The sequence below is a fragment of the Palaemon carinicauda genome, chromosome 23 (assembly GCF_036898095.1).
Source record: "Palaemon carinicauda isolate YSFRI2023 chromosome 23, ASM3689809v2, whole genome shotgun sequence".
NCBI lineage: Eukaryota > Metazoa > Arthropoda > Malacostraca > Decapoda > Palaemonidae > Palaemon > Palaemon carinicauda.
This window is the reverse complement of record NC_090747.1, coordinates 89,046,886-89,060,199: the sequence shown is the minus strand read 5'-3', so window position 1 is coordinate 89,060,199 and position 13,314 is coordinate 89,046,886. Positions and strand designations below refer to the sequence as shown.

At 31.6% G+C, this 13,314-nt stretch overlaps 1 long non-coding RNA gene across 1 annotated transcript in view; it reads right to left on the bottom strand.

Annotated features, from left to right (window-relative positions):
* Positions 1 to 13,314, bottom strand: part of LOC137616982 (uncharacterized) — a 254,774-nt gene that overhangs the window by 204,535 nt on the left and 36,925 nt on the right. The gene's annotated exons all lie outside the window — the stretch shown is intronic.

Genomic DNA, 13,314 nt, shown 5'->3' with positions numbered 1-13,314 from the left:
CTATGAAGATTTTTAATCATTTTCAAACAACTTCATTATGATAATCACTTTATCTTAATGAAATCTTACCCTACCTCGGTCTTCTTCCCCTATCACTTTACATCTCCATAACACTTTACATCTCGTAACGTTGTCTTTATCACCACTTTTCAACTGAATTTTTAAAATTCTTAATTGCATACGGTTTCCCAAGGGATTACGCACCACTCTTTACCAATCCCCGTCTTCTTTTTCGTGTTTCCTTAAAGATAAGTCAAGATTGCTTGCTTTTAGTCTGATTGGATTCTGCACAATTCAATCAATCAAGCACATAACAGTGTTTTAATTCTGATTGGATTCTGCACAATTCAACCAATCAAGCACATAACTGTGTTTTGATTCTGATTGGAGTACATATCAACCATTCAAGCACAGAACTGTGCTTTGATTCTGATTGGAATCTGCACAATTCAACCAATCAAGCATAACTGTGCTTTGATTCTGGTTGGATTCTCCACAATTCAACCAATCAAACACATAACTGTGCTTTGATTTTCGTTGTATTCTGCACAATTCAACCCATCAAGCACATAACTGTGTTTTCATTCTGATTGGATTCTGCACAATTCAACAAATCAAGCATGTAACTGTGCTTTGATTCTGATTGGAATCTGGACAAATTTATCAATCAAGCACATCTGTGCTTGGATTCTGTTTGGATTCTGCACAATTCAACCAATCAAGGACATAACTGTGTTTTGATTCTGATAGGAGCACAATTCAACCAATCAAGCATATTACTGTTTTTTTATTCTGATTGGTTTCTGCACAATTCAATCAATCAAGGACATAACTGTGTTTTGATTCTGATAGGAGCACAATTCAACCAATCAAGCATATTACTGTTTTTTTATTCTGATTGGTTTCTGCACAATTCAATCAATCAAGGACATAACTGTGTTTTGATTCTGATAGGAGCACAATTCAACCAATCAAGCATATTACTGTTTTTTTATTCTGATTGGTTTCTGCACAATTCAACCAATCAAGGACATAACTGTGTTTTGATTCTGATAGGAGCACAATTCAACCAATCAAGCATATTACTGTTTTTTTTATTCTGATTGGTTTCTGCACAATTCAATCAATCAAGGACATAACTGTGTTTTGATTCTGATAGGAGCACAATTCAACCAATCAAGCATATTACTGTTTTTTTATTCTGATTGGTTTCTGCACAATTCAATCAATCAAGGACATAACTGTGTTTTGATTCTGATAGGAGCACAATTCAACCAATCAAGCATGTAACTGAGCTTTGATTCTGATTGGAATCTGCAAAATTCAACCAATCAAGCACAACTGTGCTTTGATTCTGTTTGGATTCTGCACAATTCAACCAATCAGGCACATTACTATTTTTTTATTCTGATTGGATTCTGCACAATTCAACCAATCAAGCACATAAATGTGTTTTGATTCTGATTTGAGCACAATTCAACCAATCAAGCACATAACTGTGCTTTGTTTCTGATTGGAATCTGCACAACTCAACCAATCAAGCACAACTATTCTTTGATTATGTTTGGATTCTGCACAATTCAACCAATCAAGCACATTACTGTTTTTTTATTCTGATTGGATTCTGCACAATTCAACCAATCAAGTACATAACTGTGTTTTGATTCTGATTGGAGCACAATTCAACCAATCAAGCACATTACTGTGCTTTGATTCTGATTAGATTCTGCACAATTCAACCAATCAAGGACATAACTGTGTTTTGATTCTGATAGGATCACAATTCAACCAATTAAGCATGTAACTGTGCTTTGATTCTGATTGGAATCTGCACAATTCAACCAATCAAGCACAACTGTGCTTTGATTCTGATTGGATTCTGCACAACTCAACCATTCAAGTACATAACTGTGCTTTGGTTAACACTCGTCTTTCCAATCAATTGATTTTTCTTCTTTATTCCTTTCATTGTTTGCATTAATTTTTCCTCTACCATAGCTCTACTTGTATGACGTAACAATAATTATGGTTATTTATTTTTTTTTTTGTAAAGTACCTCTCCTCAAATATCTTAATGACAAGGATTTGCAATATTTGTTTCCAAATGTTCAGCTATTTTTTGGAATCTTTAGCCAAAGTTCTATTATATTTCCCTGACATCATTCTCCCTCAACATACTTCTCATCAACGAGATCTTTATCAATATTCTTTCTGAAATCATCTGTCATATATCATTTGCTCTAATTCAATAATATATCTAAACTTATGTCAAACATGATTCATCTGCTGTACCGTTGTTTACTAACCCCGTCCTTGCAAAGCACGTTCCATTCATTCCTAATTCTTCATTTGCCATCTCCTAATTGAGTCTTCATCCCTGTTTTCTCTTGTTTCATACCGTAACTTTTCTTTCATTACTACATCAATTTGTCTTCACAGTTTCTATTTTCACATAATTTATAATACTACAAACTTTCCTTTTTTTCAGTGCATACCCAACGTTAATTACATTTCAACCTCTAATGACCAAGCACATAAAAATGACAAAGCAAAACAAACTCACGCAAAATTTTGGTCAACGTTGAACTGTTTACCTTATCATGGGATAACTCCAGAAAGAAAAGTAAAACAGAAGTCACTTTCCCATTCACAGTTTATCCAATGAAACGTGCAGAAATCTTCCATAATACTATTCGCTAAATACACCCTCAATTAAATTTCAGTGGACAGTCGAAACCCATACACATATTGCGTCATTTACCTGTCTAATATTATCTTTTTTAGCATTTATGAGATATTAAAACTCTTCCTATACAGTACCTCTTTTGCATCATCTATTCAACACTTCCTACTTCTCCCTTACCTCCTAGTATTTTAGAACTATCAACTCTAGTCAATAGGCTAGCGTCATCCACTCTTGATAAGATAACTAAACCAACTCAAATATTTGATAGGTATTTTCTACTACTCTCAAAAATTTTTACTCTTTCAACATTTATCATGAAAATATTCCATCTCATCAGTTTTCACTATTCTTTCTTTATTCGTATATATATATATATACCGCTAGAGAGAGGGGGTCCTTTATCTGGCCAGACAGTACCATATTGGATCCTTCTCTCTGGTTACGGTTCTTTCCCTTTGCCTACACAGACACCGAATAGTCTGGCCTATTCTTTACAGATTCTCCTCTGTCCTCATACACCTGACAACACTGAGATTATTAAACAATTCTTCTTCACCCTAGGGGTTAACTACGGCAATGTATTTGTTCAGTGGCTACTTTCCTCTTGGTAAGGGTAGAAGAGACTCTTTAGCTATGGTAAGCAGCTCTTCTAGGAGAAGGACACTCCAAAATCAAACCATTGTTCTCTAGTCTTGGGTAGTGCTATAGCCTCTGTACCATGGCCTTCCACTGTCTTGGGTTAGAGTTCTCTTACTTGAGGGTACACTCAGGCACACTGTTGTATCTAGTTTCTCTTTCTCTTGTTTTGTTGAAGTTTTTATTGTTTATATAGGAAATATTTATTTAAATGTTGTTACTATTCTTAAAATATTTTATTTTTCCTTGTTTCCTTTCCTCACTGGGCTATTTTCCCTGTTGGGGCCCCTGGGCTTATAGCATCCTGCTTTTCCAACTAGGGTTGTAGCTTGGCATTTAATAATAATAATAATAATAATAATAATAATATATATATATATATATATATATATATATATATATATATATATATATATATATATCATCTCCTACGCCTATTGACGTAAAGGGTCTTAGTCAGATTTCGCCAGTCGTCTCTATCCTGAGCTTTTAACATAATTTCCGACTTCACGCTTCATAGAGCTCAGCCATGTAGGCCTGTGTCTTCCAAATCTTCTAGTGCCTTATGGAGCCCAGTTAAACGTTTGGTGAACTAATTTCTCTTGGCGAGAGCGAAGACCATGCTCAAACCATCTCCATCTACTCCTCACCATGATCTCATCCACATATGGCACTCAAGTAATCTCTCTTATAGCTTCATTTATAATCCTGTCTGCCATTTAACTCCCAATATTCTTCTGAGGGCTTTGTTCTCAAATCTACTAAATACATTGGAAATTGTTTCATTGTCATACCATGACTCATGTCCATACAATAAAACTGATCTCACTAAACTGATATATAGTCTAATTTTTATATATAATGTTAGGCGATTTGATTTCCAAATTCTTCTTATACTAGCCATTGTCTGATTTGATTTTTTCAATCTTTCACTAAACTCTATTTCTAAAGATGCTGTATTAGGGATCATAGTTCCTAAATACTTAAATGATTCTACCTCATTAATCATTTCTCCTTCCAATATTTCATCTTCCAATGCATATTCCATTTTTATCTTGAGCCCAACCTCGTGTGATATTTTGTGCATTCTGGCAAGCAAGCATTGAAAATCAGCATACTCTAGATCTTCTAATTTTCTATTACCTATCCAGTCCAATCATTCATCATTTCCAACTGTTCTACGCATTAGTAAGTCCACGAGAAGAATAAACAACATTGGTAACAACACATTCCCTTGGAGCACTCCGCTGTTCACTGGAAATTTTCTATATACAGACATACATACATACATTCATACATACACACATATATAAATACATATATATATATATATATATATATATATATAGAGAGAGAGAGAGAGAGAGAGAGAGAGAGAGAGAGAGAGAGAGAGAGAGAGAGAGAGAGAGAGAGAGAGAGAGCAGGTATATTGAGAAAATATCAGACATTCAAAAAAGTAATGATAGAACATCAACGAAATTTTTATTGAACAGGAAGAAAAAATCAAAGGAATTAACCTTGTGGGTTATTTTTAAAAGAAGCACGATTTTAAACAGGAAACATCCACGATTCGGCTTTATTGAGGAAGTTTAAGTTAAGAGGAAAAAAGTGTTGGGGGGGGGGGGAGAGTTGGTTTGACGCAGAGCCAGGGGGGACATAGGAAGATGAAGTAACAATGCAGGAGATGTATATATATATATATATATATATATATATATATATATATATATGTATATATATATATATATGTATATATATAAATATATATATATATATATATATATATATATATATATATATATATATATATATAGAGAGAGAGAGAGAGAGAGAGAGAGAGAGAGAGAGAGAGAGAGAGAGAGAGAGAGAGAGAGAGAGAGGCAAGTGAAATGCAATGTTAACATGGATAATAATTGTAAGTTAGATATATGAAGAAAATTGAAAAAGTGCTTTTTTGGAAAATCAGCTGAAAAAAAGAATGAATAGATACACTTTTAGAAAATAGGTCGAAAAAAAAGAAATAAAGGGAGGGAATGGAGATTAGGCGGAGGATGTGGAGGAGGAGGATGTGGAGGAGGAGGAGGAGGAGGAGGAAATTGAAATATGAAATACTAAAGATGATGTGGTGCAACAAAGCCTTCCTCTTTCCTTGGAATTTCAGCTTAGCAAACTCTCTCTCTCTCTCCCTTTTCCTTTAATGCAAACTTTTGTAATTCTTGGCACCCAAAACAAAAAAACAAAAAGGAGAAAGAAGAAAGAAACAAAAGTGCGACGTTCCACATTTTACCATAATCGTGATTGTTCAAAATCTGTCCCAGGATGATCTCGCCAGAAAGGAATAATGCGAACGAAGTCTACTGACACAGTTCAGGACGTGTTGAAGGAGGGTAAGAAAACCTAAAAAAAATACTATATTTCCCTTTCGAACGTTAATTTTCGTTGTGGGGGTGGGGGGGGGGGAGGAGATTTTGATTGTGAAGGCATTTGCATGTATATGTGTACGAACATACATTTCATACATAAATATACTGATCAGTCCATACACAAAGATCCCTTTGGCTACGCAAGCGGAAGGCATCAAGGTGAACCATCCTTTAAGAATTAAGCGAATAAAAAAAAGCACGATTCTTTTAGGAAAAAGTCGCAGATCTGGCCCATGACATTGACCTTGAAGATACGACTCTATTTTTTTTCTTTCTTACTATTTTTTTTTTTGCTGTTGCACAAGTTTGGGAACTGCAATCCAGTTGAGGCAATAATGAATTTATTTCCTCGTTGCAAAGAGAATGAAAACTTTCCACCATTAATTTTTTTTTTGAGGGGGGGGGGCACTAGTGTTTATTTGAAGTAAAATGAACCACCATGATTTACAACTGGATAATCTTCTCTTTTTTTTTTAGGCAAAGAATCACCTGAACAGTTAAAATATGTTAATCAGATTCCCAGATGTTCTCCGAAGGTTATGAGGATGTGAAATAGGTTTTAAGGTCGAGTTATTTTTAGAAGAGAAGGCGGTGAGAGAATAAACCTTTCCTTCTCTCTTTCTCTCTATTGAAATCGTGTTTTCTTTTCCTTTATGCTTCATGCATATTGCAAATTTTTTTTATTTACAGTAAGAGACTAAAAATTCTCTCGTAAGTATTTTGTGTTTTTATTATCATATTCCTACCATCAGTTTAATAAAGTATAACACATATGCACAGACACACACATACTGTACATACATACATACACACGCACACACACACACACACATATATATATATATATATATAGAGAGAGAGAGAGAGAGAGAGAGAGAGAGAGAGAGAGAGAGAGAGAGAGAGAGAGAGAGAGAGAGAGAGAGAGAGAGAGATATCTATGATGCCAATACGGGAAGTACAGCAACCATAAAATTATATAAAGATAATGAGAACATTCCGACTGAGAAAAGTTTGACATTAAGACCCCATCTTTCCTAAATGATTTACAGCGTGCCTAGAAAAGGCTTTTGAAAAGTAGTTTGGGAAAATGTAAGGAGTAACATTAAAGGGGAATACCTTAACAACTTAAGATTTGCAGACGACATAGTTCTATTTAGTGAATCATAAGAGGAGTTGAAAAAAAATTACATAAGATTTGAACAGAGAAAGCAGATATGTAGGACTGGAAATGAATATAAGTAAAGCTAATATAATATTTAATGAAATTGCAGAGACAACAAATAAGGGTTATGGATGAAGTTCTAGAGATTGTTAATGAACATAAGCACTTAAGACATACGGTAAGTGTTTCCACAGGAAATGAGACCAAAATAAAAAGAAAGATAAGCATGGGATGGAGAGCTGTAGGTAAAACAAAATGAGATTATGAAAAATAAAATGTAATTTTCTCTAAAAAGAAGAGTATTTAATCAGTTCCCCCTGTCAGTATTAACTTATGCAATAGAAAATTGGAATCTTACTATAAAGCCTTAAAACATAAGCCATGAAATGAATAATGATGGGAATAACGCTAAGACAGAAAAAGAACAACATGGACACTAGAGCTAACTTAAGGAGAGGATATTATAACAACAAGTACGTAAAAGAAATGGACATGGACAGGACATATGATGATAATGACCGATTATAAATGGACATTAAGAATAAGCGAATTGGTCCCCAGGGATTGCAAAAGAAGCAGGTGAAGGAAGAGAAGACGATGGATTGAAGAACTAAGAAAAATTGAGGGCATAGGCTGGTATAGAAAAACCATAAACGACGCAAGTAGAAGGATATGTCTGAGGCCTTTTTTCTGCAGTAGACTGTTAACAGTTGAAGATAATGATGATGATGATGGTGATGATTACACACACATGTATATATATATATATATATATATATATATATATATATATTCATATACACATATATATACATATATATACACACATTATATACATACACACACACACACATATATATATATATATATATAAATATATATATATATATATAATATATATATATATATATATATATATATATATATATATATATATAAAATGTAAGCGCGAGTGTATGTATTGCATCAAGTAATCCTGGGTACGGTAAAATATTAATTATATGAAAAGAATCATTTAATATTTTTGTCGTTACCCCATTGTTTGTCTGCTGGCATTATAACGCCTTTAACTTTGAAAAACATTCTGGAAATTCGATGAATGCCAAGTATAGGCGAAGAAATACCGTGAGACATAATTCTTTACAATGTCTGAGATATTCTAGGAATCGCTTAATGTGGCTCCTTTAATTTCTGATGCTTCAATGGTTTAACAGAATGTGGTTCAATGCTCTCTACTCATCGCTTAAGGGTTGCAAAGTCACACATACAATTAAACACGCGCAGGCGCACACACACACAAAGACACACACACACACACACACATATATATATATATATATATATATATATGTACGTGTGTGTGTATCTGTCTTAGTGTAAATACACACACACAAGCACACACACATACATACATACATATATATATATATATATATATATATATATATATATATATATATACATGTTTTAATTATTTTAAAAAAGTAGATGAAATTAAAAAATGAAAATATCAAAGGCAAATTAAATTAAAGGAACAGATTAAAAAGAAAATATCTTTAATATCACCTAACTTACATTGAAAAGATTTAAGGCAAAAACAAGAGTAAACAGCAAAGGAACCCTTCACGAAAGCAGTCGGTGGGCGTCGCTGGATATAGTTTAATAAGCCGCCCTCCTTCCAAAGGACCAAGAAGAGAAGAACCAAAAGCAACAAAGCGATGCAGTACAACTGGGATATAGTTCCTAGAAGAGAGAGAGAGAGGAGAGAGAGAGAGAGAGAGAGAGAGAGAGAGAGAGAGAGAGGGTTATCAAAATGAACACCAGTGCGTGAACACTGCAGCAATATGCGCTCGGTGGTAAGAAAAGTTCTTTATTGTTTAAAAAGCTCTGGCATTTTTGCAATGCATATATATATATATATATATATATATATATATATATATATATATATATATATAAATATGTATATATACACACACACACACACATATATATATATATATATATATATATATATATATATATATATATATATATATATATATGCACATACATTTACACATGTATATAGAGACACAATAATAAATGCAGCCGTTTCTGGTCCACTGCAGGATAAAAGCCTCAGACATGTCCATCGCAGATTGGAAATGGTGGGTCAATTTAGTCTGATCACTCACAGCAAACCAACATAGTATAGGTAGTCCTGACTAGTACGGCTTTGCTGATTATGGCGATACACACAGACCCTCTTACCACGTTAAATACATATATATATATATATATATATATATATATATATATATATATATATATATATATATATATATATACATATATATACATACATATATATAGTATTTATAAATACAGTATATATATATATATATATATATATATATATATATATATATATATATATATATATATATATAGAATTTATATATAGAGTATATATATATATATATATATATATATAGAATTTATATATAGAGTATATATATATATAGTATTTATATATAGATTATATATATATATATATATATATATATATATATATATATGTGTGTGTGTGTGTGTGTGTGTGTGCGTGCGTGCTTTTGGGAATTGTCTATTTTGTATGTAATACCAAGTGATTCTTATGTTAAGTCTAAAATCGAAAGACAACATCAACCTAACTTATCAAAACTCCATTCATGATTAATGAAATTATGAAAACGGCAACGATGGTGTTCCACTTAACATCTCAAATACCGACGGCTGTTCCATCATTTATCTTATGAGCCACAATAGAATTACATTTCAATATAAGGAATATAACGAAAATAAGTTGAAACCGTAATCAATTTACAAATTAGGATATATCATTTGTAATCGTTTTTAAAATTTTATAAATGGGAACAAAGAAATTTTCAAATATATTGATAAATGATAAATTAAATAGTTTAAAATTTTTTGATAACTGGAACTTTTAATAATAATTTTGGAACACGAGTACGACTGATTCCACCAGCTGCTTTCTCTAATGACATGTATTATCATTGATGACATCGTAAGAATTTCCCGGAGATGGGATAAATCAAGGAGCTGTTGTCTTTGGACTTCAGACGCCACAAGTAAATAATATGGTAATTCTCAGTAAATAAATATAAATGGAGATTTAAATATATATATATATATATATATATATATATATATATATATATATATATATATGTAACATAAAAATAATAATGTATATATTATATATACATATATATACATATATATATATATATATATATATATATATATATATATATATATATATATATACCATAAAAATAATAATTTATATATTATATATACATATATATATATATATATATATATATATATATATATATATATATATATTACACTGTAACCTTTATTTATTTAGACGAAGCGTCACCAGAGGTATTATATATCCTTTCGTTCTTAAGCAAGTATATACTGTATGTAATGCGGTTGCTAATCCTCTCCCTACCCCAAAATATTCAACGGGTTTATATAACAACATCCTCTGACTTCACTTGGTGGTCACCAATGCAAGTGCTACCACACCCAATGTTGCTTTACTTCGTAGAAGGAAGGGTCAGAAGTCTATGTAATAGAGGGCATGTGCATTTACGACCTTTCAAAATGTACTAAAAGACAATTACCTCGTAACCCTCCTTAATGCTTCGTATTTCAGAAATCTAACAAGAAATAGAGAGATAATTTCTCAACTTCTCGTGATGAAAGACGCTCGTAGGACCCTGCTCATGATACGGCTTAAATCGTATAAAACCAAGCAAAGATTAACGTCAATAAAATTTCCTAAGCATAAAATCAGAGTCAGTTAAACCGAGCGGAAGATAAAAGTTTAACTGGCACTTCACTCGAGCGAAATCAGTTCCTGACTTTATGCCAAGGCATAAAAAAATAAATTCCCTTAAATGTACTGAATGTTCATAAGAAAAGATTTTTCGTAAGCTGAGAGTTGGCCAATTAACCTGAGATCCGACAGAATTATCTCATGAGAATATAATTTTACTAGTCATAAAATTCCATATTTGGCATACAAAATATGAATATATATATATATATATATATATATATATATATATATATATACACACACATATATATATACACACAAATATATATATACATATATATATATATATAAATAGATATATATTTACATATATATATATATATATATATATATATATATATATGTTAATATATATATATATATATATATATATATATATTAGGCTGAATTCTACCCGAGAACACTGGGAAAAATAAAGAACCAAATTTCTCGTTTACCATATTTGTTAGGAAGAAAAAAAAACATGAAATCATGTTTAATACTTTAAAGACCATGATAAGCAAACTGCAGTAGTGAACATAAACCTTGACTAAATAAGGATCTACCTGGAGTCTCTCGAGACCTGACCAGAAAAAAAAAAAAAAAACCAGCACGTGAGAATAATCTTCAAAAGAGGCCGTCGAAAAATGAAAACCAATAACTTTAGAATACATGTGTTAAGAAAATAGAAGAAAACTGTACATGAATGCCTCTCGACCGAGAAACGAAGGCAAAACAGCTTTCAAAATTTCTTCCAAGACTTCAGCACATGGAAAAAAAAAAAAAAACAGGTCAGATTTAATTGGATGTGGCCATCCGCCCCACGAGGCTTGAAGCTGGAAACCAATGGTGTAAACGCGGTACGGACCACGTACCGAACATGACGATGGTCCTCCTAATTTCCTGGTCGATAGGGGGGGAGGGGAGGTGAGGTGCTCACTATGGCCAAGGCGCAGGGCCATTACTGCTTCACAAACGATGCAACGTCGGTCTTTAACGGTGGGTCCTCAGGGGGCAATTAACCCTTTTTCTTGCTTTTCTTTCTTCCACCGCATGAATATTCTAATAACGAGGTCACGGTATTTTGGAGGCGTTTCTCCGGTTGCCAAAACAGTAATAAAATGAAAAATGAAAATTACACATGAAAATCCTCTTACGAATAAATCTTTTGTCATTTTACACATATATACAGTATGTATACCTACACAATATACATACATATATATATATATATATATATATATATATATATATATATATATATTACAGCATATATCAATATACTAATATATACACTTATTAACATAATGATAGTTGGCAAAGAATGGTCGATAAGATAAACTATAAGATGAAAATTACATATGAAAATCCTCTTTCGAATAATACTTTTGTCATTTTGCACATGCATATGTTTACCTACGGTATACATATATATACATATATATATATATATATATATATATATATATATATATATATATATGTATGTATACATATATATATATATATATATATATATATATATATATATATATATATGTATACATACATATATATATATATATATATATATATATATATATATATATATATATATATATATATATATATATTTCAGGATGAAGCATATATCAACATACTAATATATACACTTATTAATATAATGATAGTTGGCAAAGAATGGTCGACAAGATAAACTATAAGATATGGGTATAAAAACCAATGCAGAGAGAGAGAGAGAGAGAGAGAGAGAGAGAGAGAGAGAGAGAGAGAGAGAGAGACCCTCAGATGAGTTTTTTGTCTTAGGAGAAAAAGATTAGCCTCCACCTCTTCTTACAAAAAAAAAAAAGAAAAAAAAACCCAGTTCAGGTTTTTCTTTAGTATTTTTTGTTTCTTAAATCTTTGTTCTTCTTATATACTCTTTTTATTATCTAAAAAGAAAGGTCTCCAGTGATTATATCGGGGTGATATCGGTGTTCGAATTTCTTCTTTTATTGGTAATGGAAAAAAAAGTTTCCCCATGATTTTTTAAATCACAGAAAACCCGTCCAGTATTTCTCAATGGGGAATAAGAAGATAACTTGAAAATTGGTTCCTGTTCTTAAACTGTCATAGAACTTTTCTATTCTGGGTCAGATTTTCTTTTTATTATTATGCCGTTATAAAGTTTTCTTTCGGTTTTAGTAACTAAAAAATCCTTTTATTAATACTTTAAAAATACACTTTTATACTGATTGTTAATTATCTTATTTCATATACTTGTTATTACTACTATCTGTAAACTAATTTTCTCTATATCTTGTTTTTTAAATAATTCCTATTCACAAATAATCAGACTACCAAGCCGGATGAGCAATGTGCAATAATAATATATAACCGTGCAATCTCTTAACAGTTGGAATTTGGTGACAACTCTCCAACTTAATTATCTAAAAATCACAAAATAACTGCATTTACATTTTGTTTCATATATTTCGAAATAACAGCATAAACTATTAGGGAAATATAAAGTATTAACGACATGAAGAGG